This window comes from Dioscorea cayenensis, chromosome 18, assembly GCF_009730915.1.
Source record: "Dioscorea cayenensis subsp. rotundata cultivar TDr96_F1 chromosome 18, TDr96_F1_v2_PseudoChromosome.rev07_lg8_w22 25.fasta, whole genome shotgun sequence".
NCBI lineage: Eukaryota > Viridiplantae > Streptophyta > Magnoliopsida > Dioscoreales > Dioscoreaceae > Dioscorea > Dioscorea cayenensis.
In genome coordinates, this window is record NC_052488.1 from 4,767,717 (window position 1) to 4,784,597 (window position 16,881).

Here is a 16,881-nt window from a genome sequence, read left to right on the forward strand (position 1 = left end):
TAATAATATATAATCAATAATAATGAAGTAAAAAAGAAAGTATAAAAATGACATAACATTTGGTTGGGGTGTAATTGTAATTTTCACTATATTCCACAATTCAGAATAAGCAACTCTTAGGTATAAAAGTAGGAGTGGTAAACCCTTTCTTTCTTATAAACGATTAAGGGATTATGAAGCATATAACAAAAATTTGAATAAAAAGAGAAATAGGGGAGTATCTCTGGTTATTCCTTGCACCTCTTAAAAGGTGATATATTTCGAATAGACAATAAAAATAAAATAGTGATATACATTACTGTTTATTTGAGAATTAAATCTCACTAACCCATGCATATATCACATTCATTAAATCATCTTTTTTTAAAATCTTATTTCTTATGTATATAGAATCAAAAGGTAAATAAGTAAATAATAAAAAAAATCATAATTAATTTAATCTATCAAATTGATAGAAGTAGCAAAAGACCATATATGTGCACCTCTCAAACCAAACAAAGCATTGGAAGGTAGCCCTAGTGAGTCCAACAAAATATTAGAAGTGCCAACACCAATTCTTTATAAAATATAATTATTTTAATGAATATATTTACTAATTATTTTAAAAATATTAATATGATAAATAAAAAAACTATTCACTCGATGACAGTAGTTTGCTACTAATGGAAATATGAATATTTGCATCACTAGCCTTCACCAACCATCTAATTAAGGATAGAAACAAAAGATGATGGTCCATCTAAATTGGAGGCATGGGTGGAGGAGAGAAGCAAAATAGTGTATATTATAATAGAACTCCACAATCAAATGACAACAGGCTTGTATTTATTTAGAATTGGACCAATTCCAAACATTTTTATAATGCAATATCACCAGACATAAAGATTATTTCCAATGACTGAACAGAAACTCTCCCAATATATTATCAATCATATTTCAATATATACTTATCATAAACTCTTATAATATACTTGAATACTAAATATAATTCAATAACTCACATATAAATCCTTATTTGAAGATCCATGCAACACCTGCCTAGTCTCTCAAATAACAAAGTCGTAGGTGTTAACAATAGGCGCCATTCCTAAGATTTATCACAAATATATGTAAATAAAATAATAAAAACAAGCAACTCACTATAGATAATGTATAGGCGTTTTATCAAGCTCCACTCTCTTGAATAAACAAACATGCATACTCTTCCACTCTCTTAAATTCATTAAATAAAAAGTTTAGTTAAAGTTTCTAATTCAATATCTTGATTTAATCTACTTTTTATTTTATTTTTTTACTTTCTATAAAAATAAACCACTTCTGGAAGCATTATATATGAGCTCCTCTTCTATATAAACACTGGCTTATAAATTCATTTAAAAGAAGAGATAATGGCAAAATAATTAAATAAGGGAGCCAGATAAATTCACATACCTTTGTTTTGTACTTCATGAAATGAATTAGAGAGCTATTAGGGTTTTCTCCTCCATACCAAAGCCTTCACAAATGTGCAGTCCTTAGCTTACACCTTAGTTTCACTGGCAGTTCGACCTTGATCAAGGCCGCTTTCAGAAACTAACTGTTTTAAGCAACTCATTTAACCCATATATGTATATAGGACTGTTGTTAAGAGATCAAAGCTCTAGTACTTGTTGTGCTTGTTGTGGTGGTTAATAGGGTGTGCGTGTTTTGAAGGTGGACGTAGTGCATGAGAAATTGGAAGTCTTTCTAATTAATGCATAAATAATTAATGTTTAATTTAGTAGTTGCCAGCTAACTCCATATCTTCTCAGCTACCGAAGAACTTCACTTAATTGCTTTCCATTCATCATCTTTTAATTCCCTTTTGGTTCTATTATATCCTTCATATGTATGAAAAATCCATTAGTTATTTAGAATGAAGACTCTTTCTCTATGCGCGAGCAGCGAGCGCGCGTGTGTGTTATGATATAAGAAAAACCATTAGGAAATAGAAGGCTTTCTATGTTTGAAATATAAGGAGAGGCTATCTATTGTGTTTCTTTCTTCTTTCTGTTAATTGGAGATAACCTTTACGCTTGACATTTTATACAGAAAAGATTTTATTTTCTTTTCAAAATTGATAGTATATGAGTACGGAGTTCTACTTCAACATTTACTCTAATATATTCGTTCCTGTTTTGCACTCTTCTTCTTCATCCATGGCTTCATCCTCTTCATAATAGCTACTCTCTCTCGCCAACAAAACCATGCATGTATCTTTGGTGCAAATCATTATGCTTATCTATTAGTTTTTATGAAGATGTACCAATATTAGATAAATAATTGGAAAATTGTTCTCTCATCTTCATCTCGATATTTCTTCATCTTTCACAGATCTACAGTATTGTCCTTAACTAATACATGAAATGAAAATCCAGGTCGAACAGACAATGAAGACAAGGAAATAATCTGCGCAAAGACTGTTCACTTGAGAAAAAGCATGGCAAGGAGGAAATAACTCACCCAAACGTACGATTCATTCAACTACCTCTTTCCAAAATCGCAATATCTACATATAGAGAACAAAAATAAATAAGTATATAAAAAGTGATCATATATAGTTATATATACCTTATCCTACAGAATTAATAGAACTAGCGAAGACCATATGCACACCTCTAGGCAAAACAAATCCAATTAGTTCTACTTGCTCACTGTCATGTGTTGTGCAAATTCGATTAGGAGGTGTTATATAGGCCAAGGATGGATGTTGAACGTCATCGGTTCCACAAAAGATATATATAGGAGCTTTGACTTGTAGGTGAAGTTCTTGCATGTGACACTTAACAACCTCAATTAGAGCTAGTAAAAATTTTGAAGGAGAGAGAGTCATAGAGATCATTGTGCAGTCTTGATATGGAGGGTGAACTACATGGACAATTGAGGGATTGCCATGAACATCAGATATATATATATATATATATATATAATGTGATTAGCTAAATAAATTGAGTTAGGTGTTCATGAGCTTTTGAAGTGTGGTTCACCCACAATTTCATACTCTTTATCTACCTAGCTAGTGTATGCCCACAGTGGAACACATTGATTGACAGGTAAATAATTCATGAATGATCTATCTAAATACAGCTGCATAAAATTGAAAAGATTAAAACATATACACATGGTGTGGTAATTAAATGGTAATTGCTTTCCCACTTCTACTAAACTCATCTTTCAGTCAAATTTATTTTCTTGCACTACTAGCTAGTCTTGCATATAGTTAGGTTTCTTGAACTCAACCCTTTTCAGTAAGCAAACTGGTGGACTGGATATGTTGACAATATTTCAACACAGATTTTGACACAGGTACATTTTTGTTTTCTACTATAATTGCTTTAACTTTTCTTGTTTTCTCATGCCTTGTGGACTTTGATAATTAAATATGTTAGGGTTTTGGATATTTGGTAGTTAATTTGTGCTATTTGGCTGAATTATATGTTGATTATAACTATAACTTGAGAAGTTAACAATATATATATATATATATATATACACATCAACTAATGTTGGTCACAAGAACTGCAGGTGGATTGTTTAATGGACACAAAAATAAAAATTTAATAATATTAATATAAATTTTTAATATGAAAATAAGAAATATAATATTAGAATTAAAAAGTGAAGTTAAAAACATTATTTCTAGGAATATATTTGGTTTACAATTTACCAAAACATATTATTTTGTCAATATTGGATGAATATAAATATGATCGGTTCATTGTGTGCGTTTGTGAAATTGCAAATAAGATGTGTAAGATCTACAACAGTGCTAATAGGGAATAATGTCACCTATGAAAAGCAAGTACAAGTGCCGACCAAATAATACACTGTGCTAAAAGCAGGGGTATCAATCCATGAAGAACTAGAGAATACTATTACTAATTCACAGCTCGTTAATTAGCATAACCAAAGTCAAAATAATGGCCAATCAAGCATGAAAGAGAGGTGTTCATGCATATGTTTCCCCTAGGGTCGGTTTGATTAGGCTCCAGACAAGGTTGTATTAAACAATGTAATACAATTGAACTAAGAGAGTTCCTAAATCATATTGTCCCTTTCTCAAGGTGAACAATAACTAGTATCATACGGTGTTGATACAAACTATTATATGACTGTAATGCACTCTATGAACTCTTTCTAGAGAAAAACACAAATTCAGAGGAATAAACATTCTCTTCTCGAAGCAATTGCCCTAATCCTATACGGAATGAAAATTGGAATCTCTTCCGAAAACTCACTCCCTATGATTGCATTACACACAAAATCTCAATGTTAACTCACTCGAGAAGAACACAAGGAGAGAAATCATAATCCCAAAGTGCCCTATTTCTAGGCAAACTCGTGTTCTCCTTCAATTGGGGTATGTTTATACATGGTGGATCTCTCAATTCATCACTTGCGTACATCAAACATGAAACTCTTGGCTCTAGCAATGATAGAGTTCAAGACAAGTGAAACACAAGATTAAATTCAACAACATGATATTACAATAGAAAAAATTGATACAAAATTGAAAGTCTGCTGATAGGGATGACACAAGTGTACATGTAATAAAGTGCTAAGAAATAAGGTTGTCGAATCCACATGGAGTAAATATTACCAGTACTAACTCTATTCTTGTTACCTAACTAACAACCAAATTATCAAAGAGTGCAAAATTAATTAGAACCTAGAATGAAAAGAACTAAAGCCAAAAGTCTAAGAGGCAAATACTCAATGGGAGAAGATGGTGCTCGGATATGATTCCACTTAGGAGTTAAGAATTGAAGTAATTGCATTTAAAATAGATTAAATCCTAGAGTTGTTTGACCAAGGGGTTCCAAAAATATATTGAGTGCTCTCTCAAGTCGCCTTAATACCTAATCCTATGCTACAGTAGGATTGAATCTCTTCGAATCCTACTTTCACATGATTGCAAAGAGATCAAGGAAACCCTTAATTAGAAGCTGGAGCTCTAGCTACATGACCCTAGCCAGAAGAATCAAAAGTGACCTATCTCTAGCGCACACTCTTAATTCTCTTCATATATGGGTGATCTCATGTGATAAATCTCTCGATCTCAATCATGAAATCTCAATGAAATAATCACTCTCGTTACGTTAAATTAACAATATAGACACATAGATGAACCCAAAAAATAGAAGGAAATCTATATTAAAAGCAATAATAAAGTGTATATATCCTAAGCTACATCAATCCGGACACCCAAGAAAGCTAGCCCTCCATGGAGTCAATATTCAAATCAAAGCTAAAGAAATTAAATCCTAGAACACTAAACATGGAAGAAGAAACCCCTTCTCAATCTCAATGTCTTCAATGTAGGAATAGATGTGAGCCGATATCATCGCCTTGGATTGTCATTTTGATGACTCCTTCGATCTCCCTCTTTTTCCTTTGATTCACCTTCAAACCCTAGCCAACGACCCAAAAGTCTCTTTCCTAAATCCTCAATCATGGATAACTTTTTCAGTTTTCTTTTTATACCCCTAGGAATCGAGTAAGTACACGGGCAAGTACATGGGCGTGTACTTTGCCACAGTAGATCTTTGGATGACTCAAAACCATGATCCTTGGGATACAAGTCCTGGTGTACATGGTCGTGAATCCCTTCATCTGCTCGTGTATATCTCACTACACCATATGGGGCTTTCAGCGGCATTTTTATCGGCTTTTCACGGCGTTTTTAAACACCGCTAATTTCATGGCCGGCGTTTATAATAAATGCCGCGAGTAGTGCCGCCAAAGACAATGTCGTTATTTTCGCGGCGTTTAATTAAATAAACACCGTAATATTAGCGGCGTTTTATACAAAACGCCGGCAAATTTGTAAGGAACGTATACATATATGCGCATCAAAATAGTGGTGTTTGTCAAACTAAATGCCGCTAATATAGCGGCAATCATAAGTATGAACGCCGTGCAAAAGTGTGGTCTGTAAATTTTAGGAAAGTAAATTAGCGGCGTTTAAGTAAATAAACGGCACTAATATACTGCCATTTTATTTAAACGCCACAAACGCCACTAATATAGTGGCATTCATTTATGTAAACGCCGCTATTTGGAGCTGTTTATTTCAGAAATGGCACGATATTACCGGCGTTTTAAGGATAAACGCCAGTAATGTTTCCATCTTCTAAATGATGTTAAAGCTTTTTACTGGCGTTTATATATAAAATGCCACTATATAACGGCGTTTTCTTGAATAAACGCCAGTAAAATAATGTGTTTCCCGGCGTTTATAGTGGACACGCCGCTAAATTTTTTTTTGAATGCAGTTTCTTCATTTCTGCACTTTTATTTATGCACATTTTTACAAAAACAATGGTACTACAAAGACCTGTAATCAGCATTCAAGATAAGAATAGTCACATTGTCATCTAAGCACCAAAACACAATAGTTGATATTTAAAAATTTCAAACCAATTAGAAGTTACAAAAGAGATCGATATTAATTAGTACATAATTAGGTTTGTGATTCTTGTCTTCCGGCCTCCAAATAATACAAAGGAAAACAAAGATAAATAAAAATCCATCAACACTTGATGAATGCCACTACGCATCTCCAGAAGGCTGGTTCTGCAATTAAAAAAAAAATTATAAGAAAAGATTCCACGATGTTTTTAAAATTTTAACAAATAGATACAAACATAGAAACATTGCCACTTTCGAAATATGTACCTGTAACTGAGAAGTTGAGCCAGCTGGGTCAACTCCAGGGATAGTAACTCCAGGAAATCGAGTTTGTAAAAACCCAAGAAGAGCATTATATCGAGCACATTCTTGTGCACGTTCTTCCTCTCGCTCCTCTTTCAATTGTTGCATTTGTTGTTCCATTTGATTAAACCGCTCAACAAACTCACTTGATTGGGCGCTTGAGGCAGTAGAAGTTCTGCTAGTCGTACCCCCATAATAAGTTTTGAGTGTTGGACCCAATCCAAGCCCTCTTACTCGCCCACATCGTTCTTTTCCAATAACTTGTGTCAGAATTTCAGTTTCAACAATCTGCATATTCTCATCTACTGTTTCACATTCAGCTAACTTCTCATTTGCTTTAACCTGTATATATTGAAAAAATTTATTTTAAAGTAGTCTTATATTGTGCACCAAATTACAAAATAAGGAATACTTAAGACATAATTATTACCATAATTTGTTCAGTTTCCACATTCATGTGAGAACCATCCTTTTTGGTGTGAGTTGCTTTAAAAAATTCAAGCCGTCCTACTTTTCTTCCATTGTAAACCTCCTACAAGTGTTTAAACCAAAAAAAATTGTTTGAATCACAAACATCAAGAGATAAACTTGAAGACATCATTAAAATACAAACGAAAGTAAAACAACAACATTTTTAATTCACACCTACAATTTAATTCTTAATATATATTTGCCTACCATTTCCTTTTCTTTTCTAGCAAAGCTCTTTGATCCAGAGGCATGAGTATATTTTTGTTGTTTTCTGCTAGCAACCCTAAGTCTTTCTGAATCCTACATAATGACATGTATAGGAGTGTGCTTCGCTTCAACTCGTGTTCTTTTCTAGACAATGCTCTCTAGCTTCTTAGATGTACATGGGCGTGTACATCATATACACATCTGTGTTTTCTTAGTAGGACTTTGGGCTGGGGAGTGCACGATCATGTTATAGTTATGTGCATAGTTTGTATATTTCTCTAGATACTCAACTTGCTGATACTCAAGGATATACAGATGTGTACCTTGCATGTGTATTTCTTTGTTTGTTGTTTTCGGCCTAGTTTTGCTCCCGATTTCATTCCTTTGGCTTCCGTTGTGCTTCCTTTGTCCTGAAAGTATAAATGGAACAAACTAAGTACCAAATCATCCATAAAAACACTCTTGAGGACCACTTGAGTGCAAAAGATAATTAATATGATATATATATATATATAATATAGTACTTATCATCTACAACCAATGTCATTAATATATAAACCCTAGGCGATAGGGATGCAAGTGTACATGCTGATCTTGTAATAGAGTATGCTGAAAAGCATAGTATCGATCCTCAGGAAAAACATAATCTATTAGTTCTAATCCTTAGTCTGAAAACTAGCCTACTCAAAGTCATGTGATATGAAAACAACTTTATAAGAAAATAGGAAATCAGAAATATTGAAGTATATATGGTTAAATAAGCAAGGGAACCAGGTGCTCAGGCATAGACTTCTTCTAGGGCTTATAAGTCCAGGACAAGGGTTGCAAGTGTAACAATCCTAATTTAAACTAGAGAAATCCTAAAGTCTACTATCCCCTTTCTCAAGGTAAATAGTAACTAATCCGGTACGGTGTTGACACAGACAACCTACTATCGCATTGTACTCTATGAAAATTTTAACAAGAATTGAAAAGAATTTAAACAGTAGACAATCCTTCTCTCAAAGTAATTGTCCCTAATCCCATACAAAGTAAAAATGAGATCTTTCTCGAGACTCCCTATGATTGCAAAGGGTACAGAATTACTTGCCAATTTACCCAGAAAGATTATGGAAGGAGAACTCTCAGCTCCAAAGTACCCTATCTCTAGGCTTACTCGCAAATCCCCTTCAATCGCGGCTTGCCTATGTTAGGTGGGTCTCTTGACTCATCACACAAGTACATTAAACATGAATCTAGGGCTTTCACCTCAATAGCATTCAAGATAATAAGAACACACAATTGAATTCAAAAGTAAAGGATTGTAATTGAAAATCAATGTAAAGTATGAAAGATCCACAACCAAAGTCAATCAAATCTTTACCCTAGAGTCCATCCATGCCCAAACACGTACAGAATTAGTTCTTCATCAAAGGAGAATAACCAAACAATTCACAAGAGACAACAAGTATGATTAAAAGCATTAAAAACCCCCTCTTACTACTGTGCCTCTTGAGATTACTGAAGAACTTCCTCTTTTCCTTCCATGAACTCTACCAAGGTACTCCTCGATGGTTTTAATCCTCTTCCTTGAAGGTGAGTTAGCCTCCTCTCCTTGATGAATCACCCTCAAAAATCCAGAGAAAACTTTCCTCTTTTTTTTAAAGTTTGGCCCTCAAAAGATTGTTTCAAAACCCTCATCAGAATCTCTTATACCTAGCCACTTACAGGCAGCATACTGGTGTAAGAACTAGGTTGTAAGGAACTTAAGATGATGGGTCACCTGTCTTATGGTCTGACTTAGGCTGTAAGCACTGAGTCATAATCTTCTCTGGATGACTCTTACGACCACCCTTACGTGTGAGCTCCTATAGATAGCCCTTACAGTTTGGCTTATGGGCTTAAGTCCTGCCTATAAGTCCCTTAGTTTCATCCTTATCCATCCCCTTACGAGCATAAGCACGTATGCAAGGTTCTTTACCTGAGGCTTACGGTCATAAGTCTGGCCGTAAGGTGTCTGTAAGTGGTTCTGTTTGACTTGTTCTTTAGTTTTTGATGTCGAGAGAGCTCCATCTCCTTTTTTTGGGCTCTTAATTGCTTCTTTTGTCTTTTCTCATCCTTTAGTGCTTCCCAGTAAATGAGAATATGATTTTCACCATGTTTAGCATAATCTTCTACAAGAACACTCTAATACATGCCAAAGAAGTGTACAAAATAATATTAAATCAAGCACAAATGTACACTTATCAAATTCCCCCACACTTAAGCCTTTGCTTGTCCTCAAGCAGAAAAACAGATTATAGTCCAAGAGGAATAAGTGTATGACCTCAGGTAATAAAAAATTGGGGAGTTCCAAAAGTAATCATGAAAGTACAATGCATGAATACTAAAAATTTCGAGTTCCAAAAATAGTTAAACTTTATTCAAGATTGTTGAGTGTGTGTGTGTTACAACTCCTTACTTTGCTTCTTTAAACCTACAAGACTTTAATAGAAAAAATTTACAAATAAAGTTCTCTTTTCTTCAAGGTGGTAGCTTCACATAACTTCTAAGATAGCATTTTCTCTCGGGCCCTGTAAAGTGGCTTTCACGCTTATAAGTAATAGCTTTTTATACATGTTTTCTAGAGGAAGGTAGCTTGCACTCACCTAAAGAGGTAGCTTTTTTCTTGTTAGGGCATACATAGTATCTAACTTGTCGAGAGTAGCTTCATGCATCCAATAAGGGTAGCTCTTTCTGTCCCTAATATTTCCTTTTCTAAACAAATTCTTTTACACTTGAAAATTTTTCCACGATTATTCCACTTGAAGTTCAATGAAAGACTCAAACTATATAAAGTCATCAAAGGTCTAAGTTGCTGCAATAGAGAAGTTGTGTGCTTTAATTAGAACAAATAACCAAGAATAGAGCAAAAATTGATATATATATATATATATATAACCCAAAAAATAAGTGTCCTAGCATGTGTCCATGCTTATATTAAGAAACTCCCACTAATCATTCAAATGCACCTTCATAGGTCAACAACTTGACATGTAAAGAGTTTAAATAATCCTAAACCCCTTCCCCACGCTTAAAATCATACATTTCCCTCAATGTATGTACAAGAGTATAAAAGAGACAACAATGCAACAATAACATGGGAGGTGGATGGAAAATGATTACTTCCGTGGTTTAAAATTGAATGGAGATACTCCTTGAACCAACATGGTGCATTCCTTGTTGTGTCCAAATGGTAAGGGTTCACGCAAGGTCAAGAATAGACCAAGTGAGTATCCCCTTTAAGTTGATGGTGTTGGGTGTCGCATTACTACTTCTGCGAAGCAAGGGAAAAGCATTAAAGCTCAATAAAATAAAAATAACAGAAAAGAAAAATAAAAATGCACTAATATGTCCAAAAATAAGTATGAAATTGCCATATCCAACCTTTGCTATAAAATATGAATACAAGTGATAAAAAAAGAAACAAATCAAAACTAAGAACTAATGCTTGGTGGAGTCAGATGTGGGCGTGGAGTCGGTGGCGGGTGCGGAGTCACTCGTGGAGTGGCAACAGGAGGGGGTGGAACCATGTGTCTCAGGATGTTTAGGGCACGACCTAGGTCAGCCTCGATCCATGCCTGGGAGGTGATGATCGCATGCTGTTCAGCCCTAATCTTCTGCTACTCACCCTACAGCTCCTCAATCTACTCCTGAAGATACCATTGGCATCGTGTAGGCATTGCTGGGCTGGACATGCTCGGGCCGGCGGTCGTTCGGGAGTGATGAGTTACTATCTTCTGACTCATAGTCTAACTCCTTACCTGAGCAATCCTTACCCTAATTGGGTGGCTGATCAGTGGTGCTAAGAGTGAGGATGTACTGATAGCCGTGTCGGGTGATCATTCTCATAGAGCAGAGGGTCTTGATAGATAGAGGAGTTGGGGTACTAATGGTGTCGAGACCCTCTAGACACTCTAGAAGTCCCATTCTTTGCATGAGCCGTGTCATGTACGACATTGTGAATATCACGCTTAGATAGACGTGCTAGGCCATTGGCCCTGATGTGCAATAAAGTCGGCCAACGCCTACCTTAAGTGGATGGGGCGGTGCTTTATCATGCTAAATAGGTAGTAAAGCTCTCGCCGCCCCATAACTCCTGCACTATTTGCCTGACTTGCAAAAGAACGAACCATCACAACGTGCAAGTACCTGTGGGCAGGTTAGACAAGGAATGAGGCCTTCATCAAGCCAGACTCATAGTTGCACCCATGATTGAGGTAGTGCCAAACTCTTATGGAGGTGACACTTGGCGGAAGGTCGATCTCCAATGTGTCATACTGATGGGTAGTCATATACTCCATGTCGTATAGACCTATCAGCAGTGTTGACTGGGTGTAGCTCAAACGCCGAGGCTCTCCAAAAGACTAAAACTGAATAGCCCCTGGTCGAGCGTACCCTATTAGACTCCTATTGTTACGCCCCGACCCACAGGCCCACGGGATGTGACAACCTCTGAGATGATCCTGAGGAGGGACACCTCGCCACTCAACCCTCAGGACACCGCAAGGCTAATTAATAACCTGGAAATAATAATACTTACACAACTATAAGGTAGTGAAAAACAAGGCCACATAGTGGAACTAACATCAACAACACCACCAATAAGGGTAAGCAAAAATAGAGAGGTTCACAAATGCATAGGGAAGCAACACTAACAATAGTAACAAAGCTGATACACAAGAGTTTAAGAGTTGTTTAGATACAAAACCATGCATCAAGGTTCTCTAAATACTAGTGGATCCAAGACTCAAACACATGTTTCATGACCAAAATAACATATATGAACTGAAAGGGAAAATATAGAAGATAGAACAATAGTAAATGCTCAGCATGCTACCACACAGTCGCACCTTCTACCTGTAACAACCTAGGAGGAAGAAAGAAGGGTAAGCAACTAACGTTCCTCAGTGAAGGGAAGTTAGCACAACTTTAACAGAAATATACCAAAATAATAACATAAATCTCCAAAAGGATACTTTACTAATAAGATAATGTAGTTTAGAACATGAATGCATATAATAGCAAACTTTAATATGTTACAAAAAGATAGAGCAAGAAGGCTTTTTACATATGAAAACAAGGTTTAAAATATGAAAACAAGTTCAATAACTAGCTAATCTTGAAACTAATCTTTCACCATAAAACATATTGGTTGATCCCCCGCAAGTGTACGGGGTCGCCAAGTAATACCATGAGCGAGGGCCCAAGGATCGTATTCCACGGGGCTAAGGAGCTCCTATTACTCATCCATCACCTATTATCTAACCTTACAACTTGAGCATGGTATACTACTCTAATACATGCAAGAATGTAAATAGAGCAAAAGTATAACAATTCCAAGGCAAGCAAGGAGATCACAAAAGCAATGATAATAAAAATAGGCCTAGGGATGAGGATCCCCATGAGGGGTCATCATGATGTATGGATGCATAAGAATAAAATAGCAAAGGTGATTTAGACCGACGGACCTCAACAATAGTTCAACCCCAATTTCTCGACGGTTAAACCCTAATCCCGTACAAATGATGACAAGGATCTCTCCTTAATCATATCCCTACGATTGCATTAAGTGAATGGAGATCATGCAACAAGGATACACTTAACCTAAGTTTATCCTCATAGTTTGGAGGGGCTACCTACATCCAATTTCTCGGTATGTTGGTCAAAGATTACCCCTTTTAGCTCATTAACGATCTAGTACACGCGAGTAGGTCACGTCTACGTGTACAACTCAAACAAGAACTAAGGATTTCTCCACATAATAGTTCTAGGCATGAAACACAATGAGCCAAACCATAAATCACACCAATGCATTCCAAATATAAGTGTAGCATCCAAAATACATGATGAACCTCCCCAAGGTTCACCTACATCAGGTGGCCTTGGGGATCTAGTGTGCCATCATACAAACAAGTATCTCAAACTCAACAAAAATAAGAAGTAAACGCATAAATAACACTCCCTAGTCCGAATGATGATGAGGATGAAGAATGCCGGCCGAATGACGATTCCTCTAACCCAAGGAAGGCCGAATGCTCCTCCTCCTTTGGTGATGAAGCTCTCCCCTTGAAGTTCAAGCTCTTGATCTCCCCAAGCCTCAAGCCAAAAAAATCCCAAGAATGATGTCTTCGTTCTTCTTTTCTCTCCCAAGTAATGGCTGCAAAGAGTCCTCCCAAAAGTCCCTCAAATGGCCTTCAAGATACCCTCATATATCCCCCAACATCTCTCACAAATTGGCCTCTACATGGGTGATATACCGACTCAATGAGGAGCTCATTGAGGCCGTTTGGGTAGGCAAAGTACACAAAAAGCTCTCAGAATAGTCTCTATACTAGCTCAATGAGCACCTCATTGAGCCAGTATGCCTTCAAGCAAATCATCTTCTTCAATAGCTACAGTAATCATCCCGGGCAGCATTAAGGCCATATGCCATGGTTCAATTTCTGACTTGAAAACTCTCCAGGTGCTACAGTGGCAGCTACAGGACTGACGCTATAGTACCACTGCTGCAGTACTCCGCTACAACAATCTGCTATAGTGAAAATGCTACAGTATCGTGACCTTGTTTTCTTCTCTTTTTTGCCCAAATTGTATCTTTGTGTTCTCCATGGCGTTTTCGTGCCCTGCAAAGAAAATAACATACGATTAAGCACAAAATGGGCATCAATCCTTATAGAAATACATGCTAAATACATCAAATATATATACTAAAATATGTACATTTAGACACTTATCACATATAAATTAAAAGTAGTTCCAAATATAGGTATAACAAACTAAATAACATAAGTTTCAAAACAAATAATCATAATACATATGCCAAATCGAATTCATGGGAGACTACCCACCTAAGAGTGATAGCTGGGCTTCGCCCGCTCACCACAAATTCATGATGACACACCAAGAAGTACAACAAGATAAATCTCAAACTTGAATATAAGTAAACACCAACTCAAAAGAATACTCAACTCCTAACACACACACCCAGCATGAAATAGTCTAGAAACCTTTCCAAACCTTTACCGTGGCTGCGGCTAGGTTCTAAATTATCAAGGTACTCGTGTCCCTGATGTTGACCTATCAGTTCACCATATGGTGCCTCTGGCTCCCTGAGAAAATCCAATAAAGGTTTTACATTCTCATCTGAACTTAACCAATGAAAGATCAACCGGTCTACTACACCACCTCTACAAGGCTGGCCACAGAGACCGCCTACTATAGTATAGGATGCCACCATACAATCTAAACAAAGCAAGCATGACTCCAAACGAAGTACAATAGCCAACAAGATTCTCAATAAATCAAGGGTTATCATCAATTCCACAAGGGAATGATGCACATTCAAACTTAAAGAGTGTAACATAAATCAAACCACAATTTATAAATCAAGTATCAATCCGGAAATCCTCCCATTTGAACACAAATTTCTACATAAAATAAGCATCAAGCCATAAACTCATTTTCAAAGCAGTAAACATCTCAAAATCAATCATGATGATAACCAACAAAATCTCATTTAATCAAGATAGAATAAATATAAGCATATAAATATTGGCATTCTTCTAATAGGGTCATGCTTAATAATCCCACTCACTAAATTTGATGATTTCACTTTAGTGATGCTAATCCTCGACTAACTCTTTGCCTCGAGCCAAAGCTTTACCTCCTTGCCAAAACACAAAAAAACACAACAATTGTTAATACAAAAGCTAAGCAAGAAACCCTAGGTTTATCTACCAAACAACCCTAATCAACTCTAGGGTTTGCTCAAACTAACACCTTAGGCTACTAATTAAGTTCTAAAGGGTTAAGATTCACTCTAAGCCAAAGAAATCAAGAAAACAAGGAGAACTCACTGGTTCTACAGTAACTCTAACCTAGGAGATTAAGGATCTCACTCAAACTTCAACATAACCAAAGGTACAACCAATCAGGACTCTAAACTCAAGATCCAACACAAACTAAGGTTCTTCGCCAAACAAACTCCAAGAAAACACAACAAAAGAGAGGAAAAAAGGGAGAAAAAGAATCATACCTTCAAGCTCCTCAAAACTCAAGGAAGCACCTTCACAAGAGAGGAGGAATGAGGTCTTCAAGCTTCTAACTCAATCCAAGGCAAGAAAAGAGGAGATTAAAGAGTGGAAAAAAGAGGTCTAACGAGAATAAGAGAAGGAGAGAAAGAAGAGCAAGAAGAAGGGGAAAAGAAAAGGCAAAAATGGGGCTTTTAGGCCCTAGGAACCATAAGAATCCGGGTCACTTATTGGCTCCCTTGCACCCGCAAGGCCCTCCAAGAGCCCTTGTGCCCCCAAGGGAGGCCACAAGGCATTCGGACTTCTTTTAAGGGTTTCTTCCATCTCTTTCTTTCTCTCATTAGACCCCAACTTAGATCCTAACACAAACAACAACCAAGAGAGCACACATGCCAGATATACACACAAGAAACGAGTCAAAAACATGGCAAGAAATAGGAAAAAGGTTAGCGCATCACACCTGTCTACCTCAAAAGTCCTAAGCACCTCCAAGGTAATGTCACAGTAAATTGGCTCCACTATGGATATGAGCTGGTTCTAACTCTGAAAGTCTACCAAACGATGGACCTTTTTCTCCAACCCAAGATGCAAAAGCACTTGCCAATCAAGAACACGTAACTGGCCAAATCATTTCGTCCTCAAGCGGTCATACCGCTCTCGAAAATGAGAGACGGACAACGTCAGCCTCACTTGGGGAGTGAAAGTGGAGGGCTCAGCGTCACATGTCCTGGCCTTCTTGGATGGGCCAACAGTGGTCTTCTTAGTTCCAAAAATCCTATAGAAGTAGAAAAATATGAAATTCAGTTCAAAAATATGGAATTTTCTCTCAAAATAGGATTGCTTACAACTTACTTAAGGGTAGAATTACGCCCGTAAGTCTTGGGGGTAACCTATCTTGAAGGTAGGTGAAACCGCCCATATGCGTGTGTACCGCAAGTGCAAGGGTTGTTAAAGTAATAATACCCTGGTGGGTGGATAGTCGTATCCACAGTTAATAGTGATCAGAAACACAATGATTTCTATTTAACTAAAAATGAAGATGAATCGATAGTGGTGTGACCAAAATCAATGCAAATAGAAACAAGTAAAGAAGAAGTAGGCACAAGTAAATTATAGGAGAGGCAATCGACAGAAAGTGGGGTACCCGGCGGACATTGCTCACCCTAGGACTAGTGTTTTAAGTGCAAGACCAACCATTATGTCTCCTAACCGATGCTTAATGAGTCGTGGAAATCCTAAAACACACGGTCCCAAACCTAGGGTCAACTGTGGCTAACCCTACACTATGCCCGACAGAGAAATCATTCAGTCTTGAAGCCTCACACTGTGTAAGGTTGTGTAAAGCTCTAGGGACTCCAAGTGATAAACCCTATTCGCTAATACAGATCCAACCCTTTGGTCCAGGCGAAAGATCCCTAGT

General features: G+C 36.8%; 1 long non-coding RNA gene across 1 annotated transcript; it reads right to left on the bottom strand.

The window, feature by feature from the left end:
* Nucleotides 1-2,195: 2,195 nt before the first annotated feature.
* On the bottom strand, nt 2,196-2,719 carry LOC120282589. The gene is made up of 2 exons (XR_005542991.1): nt 2,635-2,719; nt 2,196-2,527 (listed from the first exon to the last, which is right to left on the bottom strand). It is a non-coding gene; the product is annotated as an uncharacterized LOC120282589 (long non-coding RNA).
* Between the last annotated feature and the right edge of the window lie 14,162 nt (nt 2,720-16,881).